Genomic DNA, 21178 nt, shown 5'->3' on the forward strand with positions numbered 1-21178 from the left:
CTATATGAAGACGTGGACCTACATGGCTCATTCTTTGACTTTGGATGAAGTATCCATTACGAACTTCAAATACCAAATTTGAAACGATTCCGGTAAACAATGTCGCTAAAATCATCAAAATACCGAATATCGGGGGGTACCGTTATATGGGGGCTATATGAAGACGTGGACCTACATGGCTCATCTTTTGATTTAGGCTGTAGTATCCCTTACGAACTTCAAATACCAAATTTGAAACGATTTCGGTAAACAATGTCGCTAAAATCATCAAAAAACCGAATATCGGGGGGTACCGTTATATGGGGGCTACAGGAAGACGTCGACCTGCACAGATAATTTTCTGTCTTAGGCTGTAGCATCCATTACAAACTTCAAATGCCAAATTTGAAATAATTCCGGTGAATAATGTCGCTAAAATCATCAAAATACCGAATATCGGGAGGTACCGTTATATGGGGGCTATATGATAACTTGGACCTACATGGCCCATTTACGAACTTAACCTGCCTACTGGGAAAAAATACATGTGTGCAAAATTTTAGCCTTCTATCTCAATTTGTTCGAAAGAAAGCGTGATTACAACAGACAGACAGACAGACGGACAGACAGACAGACAGACACACAGACAGACAGACGGACATGGCTAAATCGTCTTAGAATTTTACGCTGATCAAGAATATATATACTTTGTTGGGTCTGACATGAATATTTCGAGGAGTTACAAACGGAATGACAAAATTAATATACCCTCCATAGAATGGTGGAGGGTATAAAAAAATTAACGTTACTTTGAATAGCTAATGAATATAATGTATTGATTTTCAGCTAAACATATTTTTGAACGTTGTAAAATATGTTTTCTTTTATTGTTTAAAAATAATATAAGATTTATTTTCTTTATTTTGAAAAATAAAGTATAAAACATACTTATTTGCATCTAATATTTGCTTTAGCATTAGCTTCAACAGAAAACTTCTTTATAAATTCATACTAGATTACATTCATTACAAATCCCCAATAAAAATTTAACAATTAAAAATAGGAAAATCATTTAATGTTAACTTAAAATACAACTAAAGCTACTATTTACAACTTATAAACTAAACTATATACATATACTTAAATTAAGTTATTGTGTAGTTATATATACAGTATCTTCTAGATTAAATGTATTATACCTCCTATGGTGAAATAATAGTTTATCGTTTCTATAAAGCATGTTCATGGCAAATGTTTCCAGGTAGTAATTGTTTCAATATTTTCATTACAAATCAACATTTCTTTAATTATAGTATTATTAATTTCTTCACTAGTTTCTAAGAATTTAAGACCTCCTTTGACTAAAAACAGATCAACTCTACTGAAGTTACAATAATCATACAATCTTCTGCAAGATGGATACTTATATGTGCCATCGTCCAATTTAGTTATATTGAGTCCCAGACATGATTTCATAACCCTTCTCTCCCACATTATAATTCTATTCATTTGGCTAGATGATATTCCAAACCATGCTGGAAAAACATATGCTAAGACAGGCCTAATAATTTGTCTATAAATCAAAAATTTAACTTCTTTGGAGAGATCCTTTTTTGATCTTAGTAAATACTGATAGCCAAAGAAAATACCCTTTGCTTTCCTCAAAATATAATCCACGTGCCTACAATAATCAAACCTTGAATGTTGGGACTTAAAACCAAATTGGCTGTCTTTCAGAATCTGTTTCAATCTAACATGCTGCTAAGAATAAAGAATTTAAGAAGCTTACCAAATGGAGATAACATCGAAATAGGTCGATAGCTTGGACATAGAGTAGAGTCTGATCCAGGCTTCAGTATAGGGACGATAACTGCGGCCCTCCAAGATTTTGGGAAATATCCCAGATTTAAGCAGTGATTGAAAAAAATCAATAGAAAGTTAAATATAGTATCACCCGCGGTCAGGGTCCCCAGTTCTTCTTAGCGTGCGCATCAGTCTACGTCTCTCTTGGATAAAACGCTGTATGTGTCGAGGTAAGTTGCCGAGGATGCAATTTCTAGCCTGATATTTGGGAACGGATGTGTCTGTTCCCTCAGGTTCATAATCTAAGGTCTTAAGTGGCCCATTAGCTGATTCCAAAAGAATTCCAGGTGTTATTAGAAAGAAATCCATATATGGTTTTGTCAAAGCGTTAGGTCTTGTTGGCTGGTCTGCGCGATAAGGTTTGAAATTCGATTGATAGAGAAGATGGTTTTCCAGTGATCTACCTCTGCTGTCGGATTACCACCCCAAGATTGGCATTTAGCATTAAGGTCCATACCAATAATTACTTCGTTATCACTACCCAGATTAAAAAGAGAATCAAGATTACTGGATTGAAAAACTTCATGACGGCGCAAATAGAGGGATGCAAATACAATAGGGACTCCATCCTCTCTACATACCCTAAAACAACAGCTTTCTACTGTCCCAGTATCAACCATAATTCTTTCACAGTTATATCCATCTTTCACTAAAATGGCAGTGTATCCCCCACCATTTGTTCTGTTTTCTTAAAAGTTTTAAAACCTCGATAAAAATTATGTTTATCAGCAAGTTTATGCTCAGCAATCAACAATATTTCAGGTTTATGTTGATTTATGAAATTTTGTAAATAGTGTCTGCGAGTGATGGAAACTAGCGAGTTAATATTAATGAAAACACATTTAATGTTGTAAGACATTGTGCCTAATTAGTTGTAGCAAAATTCATTTCATTTAACAGAAAATCTTTAATTGACTCACTGGAAAATTCATTAGATAATTTATCTATTATCAAAGTGTAGGGTAAGATCTCTTTTGGCGTGTGGGTATAAAAATGATATCCCTTATTTTGTAGTAATAGTCTAACATTTTCAAAATTATCTAAACCTGATATACGAGCGGATAATACATTTTTTCTTAACATCTGCAGAATAAACTAACCACGACCCAAATTACGATCAAGTAGGCAGTTTAACTTCTTTTTTCGGTGGAGTTGTCTTCGCAGGATTTGAAACTGGAGGTTTTGTAGTAGGAGTTGCTGCTTTTTTACTAGTTACCGCCTTGGTGCTCTGCCACAAGTCACCCTCGTCCTTCTTAGGAGCTTGTTGTTGGACCTTTGCACCAATCTTCTTTTGAGTGTTACCCTCTTCAGGTTTGCTGCCAGATGATGTGGCCTCATTTATTTTATTGTTGGATACTACTGGCTTTGCACAGTCTTCTTTCATCAACGCAGTGCTGAAGTTTTCGGCTACTTCAGCCGCCCAGTCATCAAGACTGTTATTAATCTCAGTTTCCATAACATCAGTAACTATGGATGGATCATTACTTTTTGATTTATGAATAATGTCCAATAGAACAGAATTTTCCGCCTGCAGGGATCTTACAGTCTCTTCAAGACCAGCAATTACTTTGGTGAGCTGTTCAATTTTAGCTCGCAACTTCATGATTTTGTACGAATCATCATCACTACAACGTGAGCTCTTCTTCTTCTTTCTTTTTCGAGTTTCCGATGAATGAATATTATCGGTGGTACAAGCATCAGATACTAAAACAGCTCCAGGCTCACAAATTATTGAGCTATTTCTTTCATTGCTTTGTAATTTTTGAATTAGGTCAGTTTTTCGTTTTAACTCCACCCCAAGTGAGTGAAAAAATTAGCATCGTTTTGGTTGTTTTGCATTTGGAAAACACCACCAGCGCTGTCAGAGTTAATGTTAACTACTTTGGGGTTGCTTAGGAGGTATAGAGCATTAATGCTGTCTCCTATGCGGTTCTCAGCTTTTTGAAGACTAACGTTCACTTTGGTAGATTTTCCAAATTCTGTGTTGAGCTCTTGGAGTGAACAGACCATCTGCGGATAAGTGAAAAGTGCAAAGTGAAATAAAAAGTGCTAAGTGAAGTTAACTTGGAAGGGTTTTGTTTCAAACTTAGAAGAGATAATTTTCAAGTTCGCTAAAAATCCCGTCGGCAAATTGAAGTAGTGCCTGCCGTTAGCAAATGTAGTGTGTGTCTCTCCTGCGGCAATCTTGGAAAGGTAGTAGCTCCCTCGGTGGTAGAAGTAGTCGGACCCGGATGATAATGCCGTACCGGGACCGTCGGTCAGTAGTGCAGTACAGCAAGTCGGTAATGTAGTACAAATGACCGATAGTGTCGCTAATACAGTTTCTACCGGTAGTTCGGTATCATGTGGTAATGCAGTGTGATCGGTAATGATGTAAAGATGGTATTGCCGTCACCTTTGGTCGGTAATGCTGTACCAATGACTATTGTTGTCGGTAATGCAGTGATTGTCGGTAATCCAGGGTTATACATGCTTGAACTGTCGATAATACAGTTCAAGACGACACTACCGACAATCTCACCGGCCGGAGGTTTCCAGCGGTCGGTAACGCAGTACCTCAACAATTGGTAACTACAGTTCCCACGGGCAAAGCCGTGCCCCTAGTTTGTGTCTCGGCTACCAGAGAAGACACAACAGACGATGCGACAACAGATGGCACCGCTGTTGAAAAGTAGCGGAATCGTAAAAAGAAGCGTAATTCGCAAGAGGGCGACTCGCCCTGTGAATCGCTTAAGTTGGAGGCAAAGATCCGCCAGCTGGAAACCGCGTTATCTCTTTTCGCCAAGGATAACCAGACCTTGTCGGCGGAGTTGTCTGCCGTCAAGGCTCGGCAAGACGAGACCGCAAGGCAGCACAACGCTAAATTCCTGCCTGTCAACAGCTGCAAACGTATAATATCAGCTTATGAGAAGAAATTCTCAGTTAAGTCCGGTGAGATCCTGGAGAGCTCACCTACACCTAACGATGATGCCTCGATGGAGGTCGAACTGCTCACGCCGCCAGTGAGGCAGTCTGTGTGCACACCGCCAGTGGCGCAGTTTCAGGTGGAAGCAAGCCGAGCTCCACTACAGGCAGTCAAGAAGCCCATCCTGCCTGGGAAGATGAACGTTGAGGTCGCTGGAAAACCGACCAAATCAGCAAGACGAAAAGTTAAGAAGGTCCAAGTCATCAACGGACACAAAAAAGAGCCAACAACAGCAGCAACAACATCAGCAGCAGTGCCAGAAGCAGTAGCAGTTAAGGCAAAAGTGGATGCTACACGCGGTAAAAATGGTAAGTCGATACCACCCTTGTCGACAGTTGACATTACGGTAAAGGGGGTGACTGACAATTTAATACAATTGCTCGGACACGACTAATTTACAGTTAGACTAGTCAACCGTAAAGTTAGTGCCTTTTAGCTTACCTCATTGGACGACCATGAGAAGGTAAAAGAATATTTCGTTAAAGAGGGTATACACTTTTATATCCACGCTCCCAAAGGCCAAACACCGTACTCCGTAGTCACGGAGGGTCTATCGGATACCAAGCGAAAGCCATGGTCCCGCTAGTAGGTATGTTAGGTAAAAATGGTTAGGTCAACTGCATTTATATTTGCCAACATAAACTCCGTAATATCGAGGCACAAGAGGCACTACCTCGGGTTATTCCTCGATGAGCATCGGCCGGAGGTCATGATGTTGGCTGAACATAAACTATCTCAAAACCACAGATTTAAGATAGGCGGGTACGTTAGTTACTTACAATATAGGAAAGAACACAGGGGTGGGGGCACTAGGGCCGGCGGGTCACCAATGTACGCAGTGGCTGTGTACTGCAGGCCTTCTGATAGTGTTGACATTAATAGCTTAGAACCTCTTAGGGACTAAGTTGGGGGAATGTTTCAACTTGTTACAGGGGGAGGATAGTTTTAGATTTTTTAATTAGCTGTCCAGATCTAAATGTTATACCCACAGATGGTCCAACTAGAATCGCTATAGGTTCACAAACCTTTATTGACATCTGCTTGGCTACACCTGGTATAATGATGGGCGATGAATTACAACCGTAATTCTGACCATAGTGATGTACCACATGCGCCCTAAGGGCATTTGCTCCTGGCATATGCAGATGATATCTTCGTCGCTGCGGCCGGAGAACACTAACTGCGGGGAACACTAACTCACGTTTAAACGCATATTTGAAGCAACTCTCCGAATGTTTCCATACCTGGAAAATGCGATTAAGCGTAGACAAATGTGAAGCAATTACCTTCAAGGGCAAGAAAAAGTACTTATACCGCAGCGCCAGGCAGTATGAGCCAAATATTGTGGTTGGAGGGCAGCAAATTCAAAAGTCGAACCAGATTAAATATCTGGGCGTTATTTTACATAGCAACTTTGAGTTTGTTAGGCATATTGACTACATACTTAGAAAAGTCAAGTGTATATATTGGGCCTATCAGCGTGCTATAAATGCTACTGGAGGGCTTACTGTTAAGGTTATATTACTTATCTACAAACAGATAATAAGGCCTCTCATTGCCTTTTCTATTTGATTTGGAATATCTTCCAGCCAAATGGAAAGACTGCACGTTTGGGAAAGGCGAATTTTAAGGTCCTGTTTAGACTTAAGGCGAACCCAGGGTGAAGATGGAACCTGGCGTTTACCTCCCAACAGGATAATTTACGAATCGATCGACTTTAGCCGTATAGATACATTTGTTATGGCTAGCGCTCTAAAGTGCCTAGACAGAGCCGCATCAGTCGATAACAGGTTAGTAAGAGAAAGCCTTGAACATGAAACAGACATGGACAGGCTAGCTCAGGCCAAATATAGGCCAACGAGCAGTTTACTAACGATGAATGAAGAGGGTCTTCTCTACAAAGAAGGCCATCTCCTCTTCTATCATCAAAGGTTTGGGACGCTCGCGTTAGAAAACCCCGTCTATAAGGTATCGCAATAGCCGGGGTGGCATCCATTGTACATATTGTAAATAGTGGATTAGTAATTAGATTAAGTAGTTATAAGTAGATTTGACCTTGGAAATTAAGTATATTTAAAAGTAGATTTAGGAATTTAAATATTAAAATGTTAGGGACTCCAGTTTTTTAAACATCATTTTTTTAGGAGAACATTATAATTACAAGCGTAATTATAAGTATATTTGTAATTAATATAGTTTAGAGACGGTGTAAGATAAGTGTTATATAGATAAACTTAAAAAGGTAAGATTTATGTTAAGTAAAGATATAAGCAAATATTGTTAGCCGTAAGGTATTTACAAATTGAATTCTAGATTTTCCACAATAATCATAAACAGTTCACTTATAATTATCACTTCACAACAAGAGCACAACACTGAATCATGTTCAACACTCAAAAGACGTTGTCTTAATATAGCATTCACTGTTAGGCATGTAAAGCAAAATAAACTATGCTTCTTTGCCAACGACCATACCACGCAGAGTACATCGATTCTCGTCCGATCACCGAAATTAAGTAGCGTCGGGCATTGTCCATCTTTTTATATATTTTCTTAATTTAAAAAACATTTTTTCTAATTTAAAGATTATTTTTTTATATTTAAAAGATTATTTTTTCGTAAAAAAATATTTTAAATAGCTTTTATTTTATTTTATTTTTTTAATTCAAAAAAAAAAAAAAAATATATAAACGTTACTTTGAATAGCTAATGAATATAACGTTTTGATTTTCAGCTAAACATATTTTTGAACGTAGTAAAATATCTACTTTTTTTGGTTTAAAAATAATAATATAAGATTTATTTTCTCTATTTTGAAAAATAATATATAAAACATACTTATTTGCATGTAATATTTCCTTTAAAGTTGTTTTAAAAATCATTTTAAGGTTCATCTTTGAAATATTTTTATTTCATACTTGTAAGAAAACTGTTTATTTCCCTTAATCGAAACAAACATACAATCCCTTATTCGTTCGTGTGTATGTTCAACACTCAAAAGACGTTGTCTTAATGTAGCATTCACTGTTAGGCATGTGAAGCAAAGGTGTTGTGCTGTGGTCGTGTAAATACATATATCGGAAGATTAAGGTTAAGAAAAGTGAAAAGTGCTCAGTGGAAAATAAATTAAAAGTGTTTGGTGGCCATTACTGAGATAAAATTTGTTTCAAACTACTTTGTTTCAAACTTTGGCCATAAGAATGCAAAGAAGCGTGAATTGCGTTTTGCCGTCGGCATTTGATTTTCATTTGCCGTCGGAGAAGCAAAACTCTTTTCGAGTTGGCAGTTGGATTTGAATTGCTGACTGAATGGCTGGTGTTGGCAGTGCTGTAGTTGGTGACAGCGACGTGGAATCTACCAACGAGGGGTTGATTTGTGCCGTCGCTTAGAAAATTATGGATGGTGCCTTGGATATTGCGCCAAACACAAAGCTGCTAATTCAGAATTGAAAAAGGCTCTCTCTACTATTGGGCAGAAATACATAGCCTTCCCGTCAGACTTCAATGCTCTAAGGAGAGGCAAGAGTAAAATGCCCGGGAATTCCAGGCAATGCTAAAGAGGGAAACTTCATATAAACGTGAAGTGTAACGATTGTAGAAGAAGAAGTCCTAAAAAATCAGTTATGCCAATTTGAAATCACAAACAATTGTTGAAGAGGCCACCATGGAGGTGGATACTGCTCCTACGCTGCTAGCGGGGCAGTCCGTGACCACACTGCCGTGCGCCATCACGGGTAGGTAAGAAGCCATACTACCTGGGGGAAGGAAGAAAGTTGCTGCGGCTTCATCAAAGACGGCAAAGACCACTAAGAGAGAAAGCAGCAAAGGAGAAGGCAGTGATGCTGGTTCCCGTAGAGAAAAGGGCGCTACACCTAAAGGGCCAGGTAAGTCAAAACTACCACCAGCTATTTCTGTGTACAGCGCCAAAGTTAAGGCACTGAATGACCTAGTGATTTCCAAACTAGGTCATGACAAGTTTACTATCTCATTAGTAAACAGAAAAATTTCCAACTTTCAAGTCCTGACCTTGGAAGAACATAAGTCCGTCCGTGAACTAATGCTGGAACAAGGTATACATTTCTATACTTTTACACCAAAAGGACAATCGATATACTCGGTTGTCATTGAAAAGTTGCCCGACACGTATGACGTAAAGGACGTAGAGGCAGGGCTTAAAGCTTTACCTATATACCTAGAGGTAAAGCGTGTAGTAAAGTTGGGTGGTAACAAGTGGCTAGTGCACCTGGACAAAGGTTCGGGCATCAACGGACTTTATCACGAACGGACTTTTCACGAACGGCATTGTCGTTCGTAAAGACAAAAAGAAGGGATTGACACAGTGCCATAACTACCAACGGCACTTAATGTGTCAACTAATTGTGGTATGCCTTACTGCTGCGTTAAGTGCGCAGGAGACCATGGTCCTGCTAAGTGCAAAATCCCCACAATGATACTTGTAACTGACCCAGTTACAGGTAAGGTAACAATGCGGCCAGATTACGTATTCAAATGCGTAAACTGCAACCGCACGGGACACGCTGCGAATGCTTGCGACTGTCCAACACGTCTAAAGCTTTTGGCAAAAATAGCTGAAATCAAGGCTGCTAAGGCAGTGGAGGCTGTGCCGAAGGCAGCCTAATGTATCATTTGCTGCTGCAACATCGGCCAAGACTGCTCCTAAACCCAATCTAACTCTGGGACAGCAGCCAAAAGCCAATGTGGTTATAGCTCAACCTAAAGCTAATACAACTTTGGGTCTAACCAAAACCAACATGGCTCTGGGCGAGCAATCGCTAGGTTAAGTAGTCAGTGGCTTCACGCTTTTTGACGAACTATGTAACGAAATCTTCGGTAAATATTTCTTGACATCTGTCATGCAGGTTCGTCAACTTTCGGAAGAACTGAAAATTAAGGACAAGGCAAGCCAGGCTAAAGCCATGGTCTCCTTGGTAGGTATGCTAGGTATAAATGGCTAGTTCTTCTACATTTATATTTGCCAACATCAACTCCGTTGTATCGAGACATAGGAGGCACCACCTCCGGTTATTTCTCGATGAGCATCAGTCGGATGTCATGATATTGGCTGCACACAAACTATCTCAAAACCACAGATTTGAGATAGGAGGATATGTTAGTTTCTTACAGTATAGTGGAAATTTAAGTGGAGGGGGTACTGCTATACTAGTTAGGGAAAATTTAAAATGTGAAAGAGTACCACTTGATCTGGGACCCATCGAGTGTACTTGCATTAGGATCTCTAGGACCGGCGGGCACCATTCTACGCAGTGGCTATGTACTGTAGGCCAAGTGAGAGATTCGACATAAATAGCTTAGAACCACTTGGGGACTTAGCTAGATCTGGGGAAGTTATAGTGGGAGCAAACCTTAATGCTAGACACACGATCTGGGGGGATGTACAAACATGTACAAGAGGGAGGACAGTTTTAGATTTCCTAATTAGCTGTCCAGATTTAAATGTAATACCCACAGACGGGCCAACCAGAGTAGATATTAGATCACAATCTTTTATCGACATCTGTTTGGCTTCGTCTGGTATCCATGTTGATGACAATGGGGGCGAGGTATTGCAACTGTAGACGAGTCAGCTCAGTGGATTCAATTTCTCAGTGAAACTCAGGTGTACGGTAAAGTTAAGGCTGCAGCGGGTATTAGCCTCCATGCCAAAATCCCAGAGCTCATGGGCAGCGATGGGACCACGGCAGTCATGTCTAGCCAAAAGGCTAACATGTTAGCGGATGTTGTTCAAGGGCAATCCGATGCCGACGATGCCACTCCTTTTAGCAACACTGTTAGAAGTGAAGTATCAATTTTTAATAATAATTCCCCACTGGTGACATTTGAAGATAACTTAGCTGCATATGGATCTACAATAAGTGAGGAAAATACATGGCGTAGAAATAAATTCCTAAATGCTCCCAATATTGGAGCAGGACTGAAACGAAGATCTAATCGCAAATCCGCACCGGACCGGATGGAATCCCTGACATTGTGTTAAAGAGGACTGGCGGTGCAGCTTGGAAACACATTGCGATCGTCTTCAATCATTGAATAAACTTGGGCTACTTCCCGGACTCATGGAAAAGCGCAATCACTATTCCCATCCTAAAGCCTGGAAAAGACCCAATTAGCTTACTTTCTGCATTCTGTAAGCTATTTGAGTATTTCATACTCTCCGTTATAAGAGCTTCTTCTAACTTCTCTCTTATATCGGAGAGTATGAAATATGAATACTAGCAATCCTATCTGATAGTCAATATGTCTTCAGGCAGGGTCATTCAACATCACATGCCCTGATGGTCTTAGGGGACTATGTGACTAAAGCTCTAAATAACAGGTACATAACTATGGCTGTTAGTTTAGATTTTGCCAGGTCGTTTGACAATGTCTGGCAAAATGCTATAATATATAAAATGAGAAGACTAGGCTTCGACTTTAATATATGTAGATTAATAATTAGCTTCCTAGCAAATAGAAGCTTTAAAGTGAAAATTGAAGATGACCTTTCATCTGAAAGGGCAGTAACTGGCGGAGTTCTACAAGGTTCACTCCTTGGACCCTTCAACATATTTATTAGCGATATACCACGTGCGCCTAACGGGCATTTGCTCCTGATTTATGCAGACGACATATAGACTAAATGCATATTTGGTGCAACTCTCCGAATCCTTCCAAACTTGGAAAATGCACTTGAATGTCGACAAGTGTGAGGCTATTACCTTCAAAGGCAAAAAGAAATACTTGTACCGTAGCGCCAGACAGTACGAGGCTTCGCGTGCAATTGGAGGGGAAACTATTAGAAATTCAGACCAAGTCAAATACTTGGGTGTAATCTTTCACAGTAAATTTGAATTTTATAGACTTTGTACTAAGAAAAGTCAAAGGTATATTTTGGGCCTATCAACGTGCTATCGGCACAAGAGGTGGGCTGACCGTTAAAGTTAGACTATTTATCTATAAACAATGATCTGTTTATAGATTAATAGTACCATTAATTACGTACGCCTTTCCTGTCTGGTTTGGGATACTTAAGTCCTGCTTGGGCTTAAGACCAACGCAGGGTGAAGATGGAATATGGCGCTTACCACCCAACAGGGTAGTATATAGTTCCATAGACTTTAACCGAATAAATAAGTTTCTAACGACCAGTGCCCTTAAATTCCTGGAGCGGGCAGCTACGTTAGACAATAGTCTAGTTAGGGAAAGCCTTCTGCACGAAACTGATGTGCAAAGGCTAATTCGGGCCAATTACAGGCCGCCGAGTACCCTAGCTAGTGTGAAGAAGGTCTTCTATATAGAGGTCTTCTATCATCGCAGGTTCGGCTCGTTAGACATTGACGACACTGTCTGCCAAACAGCCCTGTAACTGGTATAACGCCCTTTCCTTGTATATCTATATCTATAAAAGAGGAAAATGTTTGTATGTTTGTTTGTAATTTATGGACTCGAAAACCGCTGAATAGATTTTCCTGAAAATTTCCATAAATACTGCAACATCGCCTGAAAGTAACATAGGCTATATACATTTTTGAATTTCCACTTGGAACTGGAGATACAGCATCAGAAGCGGAGGTACCTACCAAAAATTTAGATTTTATATGCACATATCTATTGATTGGTTGAAGATACAGTCTCCAAATTTGGAATACGTAACGGAATTTGGAACAAAAATAAGTTTGCCAAATTATATTGTAATCGGTTCAGATTTGGATATAGCTCCCAGACCGATTTCGTTCATTTGATGCCTCAAACACAATATGAATGTACAATTCCAATGAAATTTGGAATGTGTGACGGGATTTAATCCGAAAATAAATTTGTCAAACTATATTGAAATCGGTTCAGATTTGGATATAGCTCCCATATATATTTTCGGCCGATTTCAAGCATTTGATGCACCAAAGACGCTATGTATCCCCAATTTCAATGAAATTTGAAACGTGTGATAGATTTTATCTAAAAAATTGATTTCCCAAATTATATTGAAATCGGTTCAGATTTGGATATAGCTCTCATATACATTTTCGGCCGATTTCATGTATTTGGTGGACCAAACACGACATGTATTTCCAATTGTAATAAAACTTAAAATAAGTAACGGAATTGGGAGCCAAAATGAATTTGTCAAATTAAATTGAAATCGGTTCAGATTTGGATATAGCTCCCATATATACTTTCGACCGATTTCATGTATTTGATGCACCAAACACGCCATGTATCTCTAATTTTAATGAAATTTGGAATGTGTAGCGGAAATTAAAACATATATACATTTGTCAAATTATATTAAAATCGGTTCAGATTTGGATATAGCTCTCATATATATTTTCGACCGATTTCATGTATTTTATGCACCATACACGATATGTATGTTCGATTCCAAAGAAATTTGGAATATGTAACGGGATTTTGATTAGAAAATAAATTAGTCAAATTATATTAAAATCGGTTCAGATTTGTATATAGCTCCCATATATATTTTCCGCCGATTTCACATATTTGATGCACAAAAAACCATACGTATTTCCGATTCCAACGAAATTCGGCATGAGTGGCTAAATTTGGTACAAAAATAAATTTGACAAACTATATTCAAATACGCTCAGATGTGATTATAGCTCCCATATATATACTCAGCCGATTTCACATATTTGATGCACCCAAAGCGAGAGAGACAAAATCTGGCACCAGCAAAAATTGCCAAATTATATTGAATTCAGTTGAGGTTTGGATATAGCTAACATATATATTTCGGCCGATTTCATACATATTATGTACCAAACACGATGTATATGACCGATTCCAATGAAATTCAGAATGTGTGGCGGAATTTGGTTATAATAATAAATGTGACAAATTAATTGGAAATTAGTTAAGATTTGGATATAGCACCCATATATATTCTCGGCCGATTTCATATATTTGACGCACCAATTTCAATGAAATATGAAAGGTGTGGAGGAGTTTGGTGTAAAAGTAATTTTTTTAAAATTATGTTTAAATCGAATCAGATTGGGATATGATTTTAATAAGAACCATTGACCCACAACGCTTTAGGCTAACACTAAAAAACAACACAACAATTTATTTGAAATACGCTTATTACGGCGAAGTATGTTGCTATCTCGAATTCACTAATTGCAATAGAAATGCCACTCTACTTAAAAAAATTGCAGTTTCCTGCACGCTTGGTATTTGCTATGAAATAAATAAATCCAAAGGACAAACTCTTCGTGTATGCATGTCATGCTTTTGTAATGATTTTGTTTATTAACGCATTAAATTAGTGCAATATTTTTTTTTAAATTTTTTTTTCTTTATCCAACATATATTCGTAAATAAAATTTTGAATGCATATAAAATCAAAAGGGGTAGCGAAGCGTACCGGCTTCAGCTAGTTATCTATATAGGTCCACGATATCGTATAGCCCTCATATAACGGTACCCCCGATATTCGGTATTTTGATGAAAGTATATATCTTCTTGATCAGCGTAAAATTCTAAGACGATTTAGCCCTGTCGGTCCGTCTGTTTTAATCACGCTACAGTCTAAACGAATTAAGATAGGAAGCTAACATTTTGCACAGATCTCTCTTTTGTCTGCAGGCAAGTCAAGTTCGAAGATAGGCTATATCGGTCCACGATATCGTATAGCCCCCACATAACGGTACCCCCGATATTCGGTATTTTGATGATGTTAGCCACATTTTTCAATGGAATTGTCTGAAAATCCACTTTTACTTTATACCTCGGCAGAGAATCTATATCTATAAAAGAGGAAAATGTTTGTATGTTTGTTTGTTTGTATTTTACGGACTAGAAAACCGCTGAATAGATTTTCCTGAAAATTTCCATATATACTGCAACATCGCCTGAAAGTAACATAGGCTATATACATTTTTGAATTTCCACTTGGAACTGGAGATATAGCATCAGAATAGGAGGTACCTCCCAAAAATTTAGATTTTATATGCACATATTTATTGATTTGTTGAAGATACAGTCTCCAAATTTGTAATACGTAACGGAATTTGGAACAAGTTTGCCAAATTATATTGTAATCGGTTCAGATTTGGATATAGCTCCCATATATATTTTCGACCGATTTCGTTCATTTGATGCCTCAAACACAATATGAATGTTCGATTCCAATGAAATTTGGAATGTGTGACGGGATTTAATCCGAAAATAAATTTGTAAAATTATATTGAAATCGGTTCAAATTTGGATATAGCTCCCATATATATTTTCGGCCGATTTCAAGCATTTGATGCACCAAAGACGCTATGTATCCCCAATTTCAATGAAATTTGAAACGTGTGATAGATTTTATCTAAAAAATTGATTTCCTAAATTATATTGAAATCGGTTCAGATTTGGATATAGCTCCCATATACATTTTCGGCCGATTCCATGTATTTGGTGGACCAAACACGACATGTATTTCCAATTGTAATGAAATTTAAAATAAGTAACGGAATTGGGAGCCAAAATGAATTTGTCAAATTAAATTGAAATCGGTTCAGATTTGGATATAGCTCCCATATATATTTTCGACCGATTTCATGTATTTGATGCACCAAACACGCTATGTATCTCTAATTTCAATGAAATTTGGAATGTGTAGCGGAAATTAAAACAAATATACATTTGTCAAATTATATTAAAATCGGTTCAGATTTGGATATAGCTCTCATATATATTTTCGACCGATTTCATGTATTTTATGCACCATACACGATATGTATGTTCGATTGCAAAGAAATTTGGAATATGTAACGGTATTTTGATTAGAAAATAAATTAGTCAAATTATATTAAAATCGGTTCAGATTTGGATATAGCTCCCATATATATTTTCCGCCGATTTCACATATTTGATGCACAAAACACGATACGTATTTCCGATTCCAACGAAATTCGGCATGAGTGGCTAAATTTGGTACAAAAATAAATTTGACAAATTATATTCAAACACGTTCAGATGTGATTAGAGCTCCCAAATATATACTCAGCCGATTTCACATATTTGATGCACCCAAAGCGAGAGAGACAAAATCTGGCACCAGCAAAAATTGCCAAATTATATTGAAATCAGTTGAGGTTTGGATATAGCTAACATATATATTTCGGCCGATTTCATACATGTTATGCACCAAACACGATATATATGACCGATTCCAATGAAATTCAGAATGTGTGGTGGAATTTGTTTATAATAATAAATGTGATAAATTAATTGGAAATTAGTTAAGATTTGGATATAGCTCCCATATATATATCCTCGGCCGATTTCACATATTTGACGCACCAATTTCAATGAATTATGAAAGGTGTGGCGGGGTTTGGTGTAAAAGTAATTTTTTTAAAATTATATTTAAATCGGATCAGATTGGGATATGATTTTAATAAGAATCATTGACCCACAACGCCTTAGGCTAACACTAGAAGACAACACAACAATTTATTTGAAATACGCTTATTACGGCGAAGTATGTTGCTATCTCGAATTCACTAATTGCAATAGAAAAACCACTCTACTTAAAAAAATTGCAGTTTCCTGCACGCTTGGTATTTGCTATAAAATAAATAAATCCAAAGGACAAACCCTTCGTGTATGCATGTCATGTTACTGCTTTTGTAATGATTTTGTTTATTAACGCATTAAATTAGTGCAATATTTTTATTTTAATTTTTAAATTTGTTTTTTTTTTCCAACATATATTCGTAAATAAAATTTTGAATGCATATAAAATCAAAAGGGGTAGCGAAGCGCACCGGGTTCAGCTAGTTATCTATATAGGTCCACGATATCGTATAGCCCCCATATAACGGTACCCCCGATATTTGGTATTTTGATGATTTTATCCACATTTTTCAACGGAATTGTCTGAAATTCCACAAAAGGCGTCCCTTGTGGGCATTTTACCCCCTCAAAAAGAATTGTCTATATAGGTCCACGATATCGTATATCCCCCATATAACTGTACCCCCCGATATGCGGTATTTTGATGATTTTATCCACATTTTTCAACGGAATTGTCAGAAAATCCACACAAGGAGTTCCTTGTGGGTACTTTATACCTCGGCAGAGAATTATCTATATTGGTCCACAATATCGTATAGCCCCCATATAACGGTACCCCCGATACTTGGTATTTTGATGAATTATCCACATTTTTCAATGGAATTGTCTGAAATTCCACAAAAGGAGTCCCTTGTGGGCATTTTACCCCATCAAAAAGAATTGTCTATATGGGTCCACGATATCGTATATCCCCCATATAACTGTACCCCCCTATATTCGGTATTTTGATGATGTTAGCCACGCTTTTCAATGGAATTGTCTTAAGATCCACACAAGTAGTTCCTTGTGAGTACATCACCTCCTGAGAGAGAATTGTCTATACAGGTCCACGATATCGTATATCCCCCATATAACTGTACCCCCCGATATTCGGTATTTTTACGATTTTACCCACAATTTTTATCGGAATTGTCTGAAAATCCACACCAGGATTTCCTTGTGGGTACTTTATACCTCGACAGAGAATTATCTGTAAAGGTCCACGATATCGTATAGCCCTTATATAACGGTACCCCCAATATTCGGTATTTTGATGTTTTTAGCCATATTTTTCAACGGAATGGTCACAAGGGGTTCTTTGTGAGCACTTTACCCCCCGACAGAGAATTCTCTATATAGGTTAACGATAACGTATAGCCCCCATATAACGGTACCCTCTGATATTCGGTATTTCAGCCACATTTTTCAACGGAATTGTCTGAATTTCCACATAAGGGGTTCTTTGTGAGCACTTTACCCCCTGACATAGAGTTCTCTATATAGGTTAACGATAACGTATAGCCCCCATATAACGGTACCCCCGATATTCGGGATTTTGATGATTTTAGCCACATTTCCCAATGGAGATATCTGAAAATCCACACAAGGAGTTCCTAGATTTGTCTATATAGGTCCACAATAGCGTATATCCCCCCATATATCGGCACCTTCCGATATTAGGTATTTTAAAGATTTTAACAGAATTTTCAATGGATTTTATTTTTTTGAATATTTTCTAATTTGTTCCAAATGGTGGAGGGTATTCAAAGTTCGGCCCGGCCGAACTTACTGCTTTTTTACTTGTGGGGTCTAAAATGATTATTTCGATGAGTTACAAACGGAATGACGAAATTAATATACCCTCCATACTTTTTTGGTGGAGGTTATAAAAAGTTGGACAATGCCAACAACACACGGTGTTCCCAAGCGGTCCCCCATCTAAGTACTAACCGCGCCCGATGCTGCTTAATTTCGGTGATCGGACGAGAACCGATGTAATCAGCGTGGTGTGGTCGGTGGCAAAGAAGCATAGTTTATTTTGCTTCATATGCCTAACAGTGAATGCTATATTAAGACAACGACTTTTAACTGTTAAACATACACACGAATGAATAAGGGATTGTATGCTTGTTTCGATTAAGGGAAATAAACAGTTCTTTTACAAGTATGAAATAAAAATATTTCAAAGATGGTGATTTTTAAAACAACTTTAAAGCAAATATTATGCAAATAAGTATGATTTATACATTATTTTTCAAAATAGAGAACATAAATCTTATATTATTATTTTTAAACCATAAAAGAAATGATATTTTACAACGTTCAAAAATATGTTTAGCTGAAAATCAATACATTATATTCATTAGCTATTCAAAGTAACGTTATTTTTATACCCTCCACCAAAAAAGTATGGAGGGTATATTAAGTTCGACATTCCGTTTGTAACTCATCGAAATAATCATTTTAGACCCAACAAAGTATATATATTCTTGATCAGCGTAAAATTCTACGACGATTAAACCCAGTCCGTCCGTCCGTCTCTCCGTCTGTTGTAATCACTCAACAGTCTAAACGAATTAAGATAGGAAGCTAAAATTTTGCACAAATCTCTCTTTTGTTTGCAGGCAGGTCAAGTTCGAAGATAGGCTATATCGGTCCACAATATCGTATAGCCCCCATATAACGGTACACCCGATATTCGGTATTTTGATGATGTTAGCCACATTTTTCAATGGAATTGTCTGAAAATCCACACAAGTAGTTTACTTTATACCTCGGCAGAGAATTATCTATATAGGTCCACAATATCGTTTATCCTCCATATAACGGTACCCCCCGGTACTCGGCATTTTGTTTCGTAAATAAAATTTTAAATGCATATAAAATCAAAAGGGGTAGCGAAGCGCACCGGGTTCAGCTAGTTATCTATATAGGTCCACGATATCGTATAGCCCCCATATAACGGTACCCCCGATATTTGGTATTTTGATGATTTTATCCACATTTTTCAACGGAATTGTCTGAAATTCCACAAAAGGCGTCCCTTGTGGGCATTTTACCCCCTCAAAAAGAATTGTCTATATAGGTCCACGATATCGTATATCCCCCATATAACTGTACCCCCCGATATGCGGTATTTTGATGATTTTATCCACATTTTTCAACGGAATTGTCAGAAAATCCACACAAGGAGTTCCTTGTGGGTACTTTATACCTCGGCAGAGAATTATCTATATTGGTCCACGATATCGTATAGCCCCCATATAACGGTACCCCCGATACTTGGTATTTTGATGATTTTATCCACATTTTTCAATGGAATTGTCTGAAATTCCACAAAAGGAGTCCCTTGTGTGCATTTTAGCCCATCAAAAAGAATTGTCTATATGGGTCCACGATATCGTATATCCCCCATATAACTGTACCCCCCCTATATTCGGTATTTTGATGATGTTAGCCACGCTTTTCAATGGAAATGTCTTAAAATCCACACAAGTAGTTCCTTGTGAGTACATCACCTCCTGGGAGAGAATTGTCTATACAGGTCCACGATATCGTATATCCCCCATATAACTGTACCCCCCGATATTCGGTATTTTTACGATTTTACCCACAATTTTTATCGGAATTGTCTGAAAATCCACACAAGGATTTCCTTGTGGGTACTTTATACCTCGACAGAGAATTATCTGTAAAGGTCCACGATATCGTATAGCCCTTATATAACGGTACCCCCAATATTCGGTATTTTGATGTTTTTAGCCATATTTTTCAACGGAATGGTCACAAGGGGTTCTTTGTGAGCACTTTACCCCCCGACAGAGAATTCTCTATATAGGTAAACGATAACGTATAGCCCCCATATAACGGTACCCTCTGATATTCGGTATTTCAGCTACATTTTTCAACGGAATTGTCTGAATTTCCACATAAGGGGTTCTTTGTGAGCACTTTACCCCCTGACATAGAGTTCTCTATATAGGTTAACGATATCGTATAGCCTCATATAACGGTACCCCCGTTATTCGGTATTTTGATGATTTTAGCTATATATTCCAATGGTATTCTCTGAAAATCCACACAAGGATTTCTTTGTGAGCACTTTACCCCCTGACATAGAGTTCTCTATATAGGTTAACGATAACGTATAGCCCCCATATAACGGTACCCCCAATATTCGGGATTTTGATGATTTTAGCCACATTTCCCAATGGAGATATCTGAAAATCCACACAAGGAGTTCCTAGATTTGTCTATATAGGTCCACAATAGCGTATATCCCCCCATATATCGGCACCTTCCGATATTAGGTATTTTAAAGATTTTAACAGAATTTTCAATGGATTTTATTTTTTTGAATATTTTCTAATTTGTTCCAAATGGTGGAGGGTATTCAAAGTTCGGCCCGGCCGAACTTACTGCTTTTTTACTTGTGGGGTCTAAAATGATTATTTCGATGAGTTACAAACGGAATGACGAAATTAATATACCCTCCATACTTTTTTGGTGGAGGTTATAAAAAGTTGGACAATGCCAACAACACACGGTGTTCCCAAGCGGTCCCCCATCTAAGTACTAACCGCGCCCGATGCTGCTTAATTTCGGTGATCGGACGAGAACCGATGTAATCAGCGTGGTATGGTCGGTGGCAAAGAAGCATAGTTTATTTTGCTTCATATGCCTAACAGTGAATGCTATATTAAGACAACGACTTTTAACTGTTAAACATACACACGAACGAATAAGGGATTGTATGCTTGTTTCGATTAAGGGAAATAAACAGTTTTCTTACAAGTATGAAATAAAAATATTTCAAAGATGAACCCTAATGGTGATTTTTAAAACAACTTTAAAGCAAATATTATGCAAATAAGTATGATTTATACATTATTTTTCAAATTAGAGAACATAAATCTTATATTATTATTTTTAAACCATAAAAGAAATGATATTTTACAACGTTCAAAAATATGTTTAGCTGAAAATCAATACATTATATTCATTAGCT

At 37.7% G+C, this 21178-nt stretch overlaps 2 pseudogenes; both read right to left on the reverse strand.

Moving 5' to 3' along the window:
* Positions 1-18071: 18071 nt before the first annotated feature.
* LOC131805227 (5S ribosomal RNA) lies at positions 18072-18190 on the reverse strand (annotated as a pseudogene).
* Positions 18191-20701: 2511 nt separating this feature from the next.
* LOC131805225 (5S ribosomal RNA) lies at positions 20702-20820 on the reverse strand (annotated as a pseudogene).
* Between the last annotated feature and the right edge of the window lie 358 nt (positions 20821-21178).

The sequence above is a fragment of the Musca domestica genome, unplaced genomic scaffold, assembly GCF_030504385.1.
Source record: "Musca domestica strain aabys unplaced genomic scaffold, Musca_domestica.polishedcontigs.V.1.1 5, whole genome shotgun sequence".
NCBI classification, from domain to species: domain Eukaryota; kingdom Metazoa; phylum Arthropoda; class Insecta; order Diptera; family Muscidae; genus Musca; species Musca domestica.